The following is an 11,441-nucleotide window of genomic DNA, read 5'->3' as shown; positions in this document are numbered from 1 at the left end:
TCTGAATAGCTTCTCTTAAAAAACTGGTAAATTTGTATCTAAAATGAATATTTTGAGGCTTCCAGCTCTCTCTCATCCCCGAAAAATGCCCTATGCTAAAAATAATGCTCCCCCCTCTTTATAGTTGATGTACATCAATGCCACTCCGTATTAGCATCAATACTTTTCTATAGATATTTTGTATGATAAACGTTCATTTGCATGAATCGTGTATATATTATTGGGTGAAAATGCCATTGCGCGTCATTAGGACCTCTAAAAATGGGGGGGGAGTGTGTATAGCTATTTTTATAGGTAGAGACTGATTGATTATCTCAGAAACGTTGTTCGGGACGAACTTATCCCTAGTCAGTACCAATTCTTTGTTTAATGGCACAAAATGACAAAAATAAGAGCCTAATCTTGCCCCTTGTCCTCCTTCTTTTGAATCTATCAAATGATTCACTGAAATTGGGATATTCGGAATGCGTCAATACTCGCCATTACAGCCTCTAAAACTAGCAGCTCAATATACAGTTTTCCGATAATTTCAAATCGATTAGATTTCTCAGAGTCTTTACTCAATAACCAAACTTTCAATCTTTTTTTATTTTTCTTTAAGCAATTGGCACCAAACTTTCCTTACTTTTTTTTCTGAAGTTGAGTTTGAGCTATATTGAAAACAAATGGTTTGAAATAACATTGTTTTTGCAATATTAGTAATAATCAAAATTTGTGGTAAGCCATTTCCCTCAACTCCCTGCATACTAGAAAAGGTTTCACGACCACTAAACTACAGAGTGACTTCTTATTTTGAACATAAAAACCATTTCTGAATAAAAAGAGTAGTTTAAAAAGAAGATTTTTTCAAGGTTATATCTCTCTAGTCTAAGCAAAAATTTGGAATCAACACATACTTGCATCGCTGCATAATTATATCTAGTGGATTCAACCTCTTTGCTTAATTACTTATAATATATCGGTTATTCAATTAGTCCTAGTCTAACTATTACTAGTCTACTAGTCTACTAGTCTAACTATAACTCCTGGACCACACCTAAAATTTTCCAACCACCTCTTATTTTACTCCCAATTTATAAAGCTTCCGAGATCAGACACAAACTGTTTACAACGGTACCCTTTTTTTTATCACAAAAAAATCCCTGCAAAATAAGAGTTTACCAGAAATTTGGTTCGAGATGTGGACGATTGGTGAAAAATAACAATATAAAAAAGATCAAATTAGAGTAATGAGAAATTCAAAAATAGCAAGAAAGACGATAGTAGTAAAGGTATAACGATAGAGAGCGGGGTGTCTCCCTATATAGCTATAACGATAGAGAGCGGGGTGTCTCCCTATATAGCTATAACGCTAGAGAACGGGGTGTCTCCCTATATAGCTATAACAGTTAAGAGCGGACAGTCCCCCCATATAGGTACAATTAAAGAGAGCAGGGTGTCTTCCATATAGCTATAACAGTTTCAAGCGGACAGTGCTCCCGCCAATACAAGCAGACAGTGTAATGACCGGAATTCAACCACCGTGAAAATTCGTGTTGATCTGTGTTCAAAGTGCGTGATGTTAACTATAGTAATTTCCTATATGTCTGCTACCTTTTAATTGTTAGATGTGGTTGACTTATGTTTGACCTTGAACGCGGATATAAAAACTCTGACAATTTGTTATATTATCAGTTCAGAATTGGCATTTGAAATATAATGATGCATTCAAATAAAAGGAATATTGTCGAAAGCTACACGCAAGAAGTAAGTTAATCTTTTATATTCATAGTGGGTAAAGAAATTAATTCTACTAAAATTTATACAGACCTTATGATAGTTAACAGATTGTTAAATATTTTTTGAACCTGGATATCCAGAGTTCGGTAAAGAGCAATATCAAAACAAGAAAAAAAAGTATGTAAAGACTGTATTTAAATGGCTTGCGAGCTTAGCACATGAGTTAAATCATACCTATTTTTTATTCCGGCCCAAAGTACCAGACATTCGTTCCCCACCGGCCCAAAGTGCCACAATCATCCACCCCCTCCCTCCAACCCCCTCCCTCCCTCCAACCCCCTCCCTCCAACCCCCTCCCTCTACCCCCCCCCCCCCCCAACATTTTTTTTTTAGCTTTTTTTTAACTTTTTTAAACTTTTTTTTAACTTTTTTTGTCTTTTTTTTAACTTTTTTTTAACTTTTTTTAACTTTTTTTAAACTTTTTTAAAAATTTTTTTAACTTTTTTTTTTATATTTTTTAGCTTCTTTTTAACTTTTTTTTAACTTTTTTAACTTTTTTATTACATCTTTTAGAATGTCATGAAACATAATGTTTGTAGTGACCAATTTTTTTTTTTACTTTTTTTTTTAACTTTTTTTTTGTTTTTTTTTCTGACAGTTTTTTTTAACTTTTTTTTTCAGACAGTTTTTTTTTATCTTGTCTTTTTCTGACAGTTTTTTTTCAACTTTTTTTTTACATCTAAATCATATCAGAAAAATAGAATGACACTTTTAATTGAAATTTTAAAAAACTTATTCTTGTGCATACTATTGGTGAGGACTAATGGTTCTCTTTCAAGATTTTTTTCATGAAAAAATTTTTTTTTTAGGATTTTCTAGAGCTCCCCCAACCCATTAAGAATATAAGAAGGAGTGAAGCGATTCCAGTGATCGTTTCAAACAGACCGACGGTTATACAACATGGTCATAGGTCGAATCCATTAATACCATCAACTAAGAAAGTTTATTCGCATGATAGTGTTACTGTAGCATTGAATGCTGACACAGAGCAGTATTTCAACTATGAAATAAGTACAAGTGGTAGCACCATAGGAAACGTATGCATGCTTTGCCATGACAGTAAGGAATTAAATTTCTTTGGAGCACCAAAAAAATTCAACTCTTATTATTGTGGATATGCGAGATTGAGATCTCCGGAGATGATTGCACTCAAAGAGAATGCCAACACAAAAATAATAGTTGATGAAGAAGGGCATCTTCTTGCTAGTGCTTGTGGAAACATGTTACCCAGTGTTAAACAGTATCGTCAGCTTTCAGGTATTAGCATTCAAATGAAAGCAAAGACGAGAAGAAAGGCCTACTCTTCTCCTAATATCATAAATCATATCTTGTGTACGTGCTGGAACTGTAACCTCTGTTAAAATAGTGAGATAATAGACAGTGAAATTGCCAGAAAAATAAAAAAGGTATTGGCAGGAAATATGACTATGGAATATATAGATGAATCGATGAAAAACAAAGTACCAGCAAACGTAACTGCCATTCATCAAACAGTCAATGAATCAAATAATACTAAAGACGAAAAGCATATTGAGCCTGTCGATGACACACCTGTAAAAATTTTGAATGACTCAAAATGGAATAATGATTATTCTACTGATTACGAACTAAGAGAAGACAACAGCTATAGTATCAAGAGAGAACATGGTGAACCATTTTATGGAACAGATTCAAAATGACCAAAGTTATTCATTGATATTAATAATGTATAATAACAATATATTTTTTGCATTAATATTCTACATGTCATTATTTCCTTAAAAATATGTTATGCATTACATTGTTATGTGTTCGTTATTTTTTAGAGTAAGCCAGCATATCAAATGTTTAGAATGTCTATTAAAACATCGGAGATGTAAGAAAAGGAATTTGCATACATCATATGTAGGTTAACATAGAGAAAATATAAGTATAAGAATGAATAAATTCTCTATCAACATCTATTGACAGATACTTGGGATAGCTTTGACGGAATCTAAGTATTAGAGTGAGCAAATTCTTTATCAATGTCTTTTGACAGATACATTTGATAACACTGACATAATTTAAGTATCAAATTGAACAAATTCTTTATTAAAATTCGTTATCGACATCATTTGTCGGGTACGTCAGATAACATTGACAAAATCTATCTATTAGAATGAATAAATTCTTTTTCATCAGTCGTTTTTGGATTTATCATTATGAAAAAATTGTAAGTAAGAAACAAACTCTTTCTTGAATTCATCTCGTGCATTCACAATACAGAAAGTATAAAAAAAAATAATTAGGCAGTGAGATAGGCAAACATCCGCCCAGAAACATAAGCTGAGGAAGTGAGAGACAAAAACACGTATAAATGTAAGGATTCAAGCATACAAATCAATAGAGACAGGTACTGAGATAAGCAAACACCCGCCCAGACACATAAGCAGAGGAAGTAAAGAGACAAAAACACCTATAAATACATAGATTCTGACATACAAATCGACAAAACAGTCACTGAGATAAGCAAACACCCGCCCAGAGACATAGGCAAGGAGAGTGAGAGAGGACAAAAACACATACAAATACGAAGATTCAGACACACAAACCGAGGACTGAAAGGCAAAAAGAGTGAGAGAAACAAAAACACATACAAATACGTAGATTCAGACACACAAACCGAGAAAGACATGTATTTGGAATAAACAAACACCCACCCAGACACACAGGCAAAAAGAGTGAAAGAGACAAAAACACATACAAATACGTAGATTCAGACCCGCAAACCGAGAAAGACATGCATTAGAACAAGCAAACACCCGCCCAGACACACAGGCAAAAAGAGTGAGAGAGACAAAAACACATACAAATACGTAGATTCAGACCCACAAACCGAGGAAGACATGCATTGGAATAAGCAAACACCCGCCCAGACACGTGACAAAAAGAGTGAGATAGACAAAAAACACATACAAATACGTAGATTCAAACACACAAACCGATAAAGACATGCATTGGAATAAGCTAACACCCACCCAGACACACAGGCAAAAAGAGTGAGAGAGACAAAAACACATAAAAATACGTAGATTTAGACACACAAACCGAGAAAGACATGCATTGGAATAAGCAAACACCCGCCCAGACACACAGGCAAAAAGAGTGAGAGAGACAAAAACACATACAAATACGTAGATTCAAACACACAAACCGAGAAAGGCATGCATTGGAATAGGCAAACACCCGCCCAGACTCACAGGCAAAAAGAGTGAGAGAGACAAAAAAACATACAAATACGTAGATTCAGACCCACAAACCGAGAAAGAAATGCATTAGAATAAGCAAACACCCGCCCAGACACACAGGCAAAAATAGTGAGAGAGACAAAAACACAAACAAATACGTAGATTCAGTCACACATACCGAGATAGACATGCATTGGAATAAGCAAATACCCGCCCAGAGACACAGGCACAAAGAGTGAGAGAGACAAAAACACATAGAAATACGTAGATTCAGACCCACAAACCAATAAAGGCATGCATTGGAATAAGCAAACACCCGCCCAGACTCACAGGCAAAAAGAGTGAGAGAGACAAAAACACATACAAATCCGTAGATTCAGTCACACAAACCGAGAAAGATATGCATTAGATTAAGCAAACACCCGCCCAGACACACAGGCAAAAATAGTGAGAGAGACAAAAACGCACACAAATACATTGATTCAGTCACACAAACCGAGAAAGACATGCATTGGAATAAGCAAACACCCGCCTAGACACACAGGCAAAAAGAGTGAGAGAGACAAAAACATACAAATACGTAGATTCAGACAAACAAACCGCGGAAGGCATGCATTGGAATAAGCAAACACCCACCCAGACACACAGGCAAAAAGAGTGAGAGAGACAAAAACACATAAAAATACGTGGAATCAGTCACACAAACCGAGAAAGGCATGCATTGGAATAAGCAAAACCCACCCAGACACATGGCAAAAAAGAGTGAGATAGACAAAAAAACATACAAATACATAGATTCAGTCACACAAACCGAAAAAGAAATGCATTGGAATAAGCAAACATCCGCCCAGACGCACATGCAAAAAGAGTGAGAGAGACAAAAACACATACAAATACGTAGATTCAGTCACACAAACCGAGAAAGACATGCATTGGAATAAGCAAACACCCGCGCACACATATGGCAAAAAGAGTGAGATAGACAAAAAACACATACAAATACATAGATTCAGACACACACAAACCGAGAAAGACATACATTGGAATAAGCGAACACCCGCCCAGACTCACAGGCAAAAAGAGTGAGAGAGACAAAAACACATACAAATACGTAGATTTAGACACACAAACCGAGAAAGACATGCATTGGAATAAGCTAACACCCGCCCAAACTCACAGGCAAAAAGAGTGAGAGAGACAAAAACACATTCAAATACATAGATTCAGTCACACAAACCGAAAAAGACGTGCATTGGAATAAGCAAGCACCCGCCCAGACGCACATGCAAAAAGAGTGAGAGAGACAAAAACACATACAAATACTTAGATTCAGTCACACAAACCGAGAAAGACATGCATTGGAATCGGCAAACACCCACCCAGACACATGGCAAAAAAGAGTGAGATAGACAAAAAACATACAAATACGTAGATTCAGACCCGCAAACCGAGAAAGACATGCATTAGAATAAGCAAACATCCGCCCAGACACACAGGCAAAAAGAGTGAGAGAGACAAAAACACCTACAAATACGTAGATTCAGACACACAAACCGAGAAAGACTTGCATTGGAATAAGCAAACACCCGCGCAGACACGTGGCAAAAAGAGTGAGATAGACAAAAAACACATACAAATACATAGATTCAGACACACAAACCGAGAAAGACATGCATTGGAATAAGCAAACACCCGCCCAGACACACAGGAAAAAAGAGTGAGAGAGACAAAAAACACATACAAATACGTAGATTCAGACACACAAACCGAGAAAGACATGCATTGGAATAAGCAAACACCCGCCCAGACTCACAGGCAAAAAGAGTGAGAGATACAAAAAAAATATACAAATACGTAGATTCAGTCAAACAAACCGAGGAAGACATGCATTGGAATAAGCAAACACCAACCCAGACACACAGGCAAAAAGAGTGAGAGAGACAAAAACACATAAAAATACGTGGATTCAGTCACACAAACCGCGAAAGACATGCATTGGAATATGCAAACACCCGCCCAGACACACACAGGCAAAAAGAGTGAGAGAGACAAAAACACATACAAATACGTAGATTCAGACAAACAAACCGAGGAAGAAATGCATTGGAATAAGCAAACACCCGCCCAGACACACAGGTAAAAAGAGTGAGAGAGACAAAAACACATAAATATACGTAAATTCAGACACACAAACCGAGAAAGCCATGCATTGGAATAAGCAAACACCCGCCCAGACACATGGCAAAAAAGAGTGAGATAGAAAAAAAAACATACAAATACGTAAATTCAGACCCGCAATCCGAGAAAGACATGCATTAGAATAAGCAAACATCCGCCCAGACACACAGGCAAAAAAGAGTGAGAGAGACAAAAACACATACAAATACGTAGATTCAGTCACACAAACCGAGAAAGACACCCATTGGAATAAGCGAACACCCGCCCAAACTCACAGGCAAAAAGAGTGAGAGAGACAAAAACACATACAAATACGTAGATTCAGTCACACAAACCGAGAAAGACATGCATTGTAATAAGCAAACACCCACCCAGACTCACAGGCAAAAAGAGTGAGATAGACTAAAAAACACATACAAATACGTAGAGTCAGACAAAACCTTAGGTTAGGTTAGGCTGCAGAGAAAGACCAAAAACATAGGTTAGGTTAGCCTACGTACGCGCGCGTACGTAGGCTAACTTAACCTAACCTATGGTTTTGGTATTATTTATTTTTTTTCTATCTCACTCTTTTTTGCCATGTGTCTGGGTGGGTGTTTGCTTATTCCAATGCATGCCTTTCTCGGTTTGTGTGACTGAATCTACGTATTTGTATGTGTTTTTGTCTCTCTCACTCTTTTTGCTTGTGCGTCTGGGAGGATATTTGCTTATTCTAATGCATGTCTTTCTCGAATTGTGGGTCTGAATCTACGTATTTCTATGTTTTTTTGTCTATCTCACTCTTTTTTGCCATGTGTCTGGGTGGGTGTTTGCTTATACCAATGCATGCCTTTCTCGGTTTGTATGACTGAATCTACGTATTTGTATGTGTTTTTGTCTCTCTCACTCTTTTTGCCTGTGAGTCTGGGTGGGTGTTTGCTTATTCCAATGCACGCCTTTCTCGGTTTGTGTGTCTGAATCTACGTATTTGTATGTGTTTTTGTCTCTCTCATTCTTTTTGCCTGTGAGTTTGGGCGGGTGTTCGCTTATTCCAATGCACGTCTTTCTCGGTTTGTGTGTCTAAATCTACTTATTTGTATGTGTTTTTGTCTCTTTCACTCTTTTTACTTGTGAGCCTGGGCGGGTGTTCTCTTATTCCAATGCATGTCTTTCTCGGTTTGTGTGTGTCTGAATCTATGTATTTGTATGTTTTTTTTGTCTATCTCACTCTGTTTGCCTCAGTGTCTGGGCGGGTGTTTGCTTATTCCAATGCATGTCTTTCTCGGTTTGTGTGACTGAATCTACGTATTTGTATGTGTTTTTGTCTCTCTCACTCTTTTTGCCTGTGTGTCTGGGCGGATGTTTGCTTATTCCAATGCATGTCTTTCTCGGTTTGTGTGTCTGAATCTACGTATTTGTATGTTTTTTTGTCTCTCCCACTCTTTTGCTATTGAGTCTGGGCGGTTGATTGCTTATTCCACTGCATATCTTTCTTGGTTTGTGAATCTGAATCTACGTATTTGTATTCGTTTTTGTCTCTGTCACTCTTTTTACCTGTGTGTCTCAGCAGATGTTTGCTTATTCCAATTCATGTCTTTCTCGGTTTGTGTGTCTGAATCTACGTATTTGTATGTGTTTTTGTCTCTCTCACTCTTTTTGCCTGTGTGTCTGGGCGGGTGTTTGCTTATTCCAAATGCATGTCTTTCTCGGTTTGTGTGTCTGAATCTACGTTTTTGTATGTGTTTTTTTTGTCTCTCTCACTCTTTTTGCCTGTGAGTCTGGGCGGGTGTTTGCTTATTCCAATGCATGCCTTTCTCGGTTTGTGTATTCGAATCTACGTATTTTTATGTGTTTTTGTGTCTCTCACTCTTTTTGCCTGTGTGTCTGCGCGGGTATTTGCTTATTCTCATGCATGTCTTTCTCGGTTTGTGTGTCGGAATCTATGTACTTGTATGTGCTTCTGTCTCTCTCACTCTTTTTGCCTGTGAGTCTGGGCGGGTGTTTGCTTATTCCAATGCATGTCTTTCTCGGTTTGTGGGTCTAAATCTACGTATTTGTATGTGTTTTTGTCTCTCTCACTCTTTTTGCCTGTGAGTCTGGGCGGGTGTTCGCTTATTCCAATGCTTGTCTTTATCGGTTTGTGTGTTTGAATCTACGTATTTATATGTGTTTTTTGTCTATCTCACTCTTTTTGTCACGTGTCTGCACGGGTGTTTTCTTATTCTAATGCATGTCTTTCTCGGTTTGTGTGACTGAATCTAAGTATTTGTATGTGTTTTTTGTCTCTCTCACTCATTTTGCCTCTGTGTCTGTGCGGGTGTTTGCTTATTCTAATGCATGTCTTTCTCGTTTGCGGGTCTGAATCTACGTATATATTTTTTTTTTGTATCTCTCACCCTTTTTGCCTGTGTGTCTGGGTGGGTGTTTGCTTATTCCAATGCGTGTCTTTCTTGGTTTGTTTGTCTGAATCTACGTATTTGTATGTGTTTTTGTCTCTCTCACTCTTTTTGCCTGTGAGTCCTAGGTTTGTGTGTCTGAATCTACGTATTTGTATGTGTTTTTGTCTCTCTCACTCTCCTTGCCTATGTCTCTGGGCGGGTGTTTGCTTATCTCAGTGACTGTTTTGTTGATTTGTATGTCAGAATATATATATTTATAGGTGTTTTTGTCTCTTTACTTCCTCTGCTTATGTGTCTGGGCGGGTGTTTGCTTATCTCAGTACCTGTTTCTGTCGGTTTGTATGCTTGAATCCTTACATTTATACGTGTTTTTGTCTCTCTCACTTCCTCTGCTTATGTGTCTGGGCGGATGTTTGCCTATCTCAATGCCTAATTATTATTTTTTTATAATTTCTTTATTGTGAATCCACGAGATGAATTCAAGAAAGAGTTCGTTACTTACTTACAATTTTTTCATAATGACAAATCAGACAACGGCTGATGATAAAGAATTTATTCATTCTAATAGATAGATTTTGTCAATGTTATCTGACGTACCCGACAAATGATGTCGATAACGAATTTTAATAAAGAATTTATTCAATCTGATACTTAAATTGTGTCTGTGTTATCAAATGTATCTTTCAAAAGACATTGATAAAGAATTTGTTCACTCTAATACTTAGATTCCGTCAAAGCTATCCCAAGTATCTGTCAATAGATATTGATAGAGAATTTATTCATTCTTATACTTAGATTTTCTCTACGTTAACCTATCTATCCGACATATGATGCATGCAAATTCCTTTTCTTACATCTCCGATGTTTTAATAGACATTCTAAACGTTTGATATGCTGGCTTACTCTAAAAATAATGAACACATAACAATGTAATGCATAACATATTTTTAATGAAATAATGACATGTAGAATATTAATACAAAAAATATATTGTTATTATACATTATTAATATCAATGAATAACTTTGGACATTTCGAATCTGTTCTATAAAATGGTCCACCATTGATTCTCTTGATGCTATAGGTGTAGTTTTCTCTTAGTTTGTAATCAGTAGAATATTGACTATTCTATTTTGAGTCACTCAATATTCTTACAGGTGTTTCATTGACAGGTTCAATATACTTTTTGTCGTTACTATTATTTGCTTCATTGACTGTTTGATCATTGGCAGTAACGTTTGCTGGTACTTTGTTTTTCATCGATTCATCTTTATATTCCTTAGTGATATTTCCTGCCAATACCTTTTTTATTTTTCTGGCAACTTCACTGTCTATTATCACCCTATTTTTACACAGGTAACAGTTCCGGCACGTAGAGAAGATATGATTTATGATATTATCAGAAAACTTGGTCTTTCTTCTCTTCTTTGCATTCATTTGAATACTATTACCTGAAACCTGACGATACTGTTTAACACTGGGTAACGTGTTACCACAAGCACTAGAAAGAAGATGTCCCTCTTCATCAACTATTGTTTTTATGTTGGCATTCTCTTTTAGTGCAATCATCTCCGGGGATCTCAATCTTGCATATCCACCATAATAAGAGTTGATTTTTTTGGTACTCCAAAGAAATTTAACTCCTAACTGTCATGACAATGCATGCATACTTTTCCGATAGTGCTACCACTTGTACTTATTTCATAGTTTAAATACTTCTCCTTGTCCGAATTCAATGCTACAATAACACTATCATGCGAACATACTTTCTTAGTTGATGGTATTAATGGATTCGACCTATGACCATGTTGTATAACCGTCGGTCTGTTTGAAACGATCACTGGAGTCGCTTCACTCCTTCATATATTCATAATGGGGTTGGGGAACTCTAGAAAAT

The 11,441-nt window shown here is 36.6% G+C and overlaps 1 protein-coding gene across 1 annotated transcript in view; it reads left to right on the top strand.

The window, feature by feature from the left end:
* LOC148954983 (glucosamine-6-phosphate deaminase-like) overlaps positions 1-11,441 on the top strand; it is a 128,962-nt gene that overhangs the window by 27,284 nt on the left and 90,237 nt on the right. The gene's annotated exons all lie outside the window — the stretch shown is intronic.

Source organism: Artemia sp. Qi Xiang Cuo, chromosome 2 (genome assembly GCF_049724085.1).
Source record: "Artemia sp. Qi Xiang Cuo chromosome 2, ASM4972408v1, whole genome shotgun sequence".
Classification (NCBI taxonomy): domain Eukaryota; kingdom Metazoa; phylum Arthropoda; class Branchiopoda; order Anostraca; family Artemiidae; genus Artemia; species Artemia sp. Qi Xiang Cuo.
This window is presented reverse-complemented; position numbering and strand designations above follow the sequence as displayed.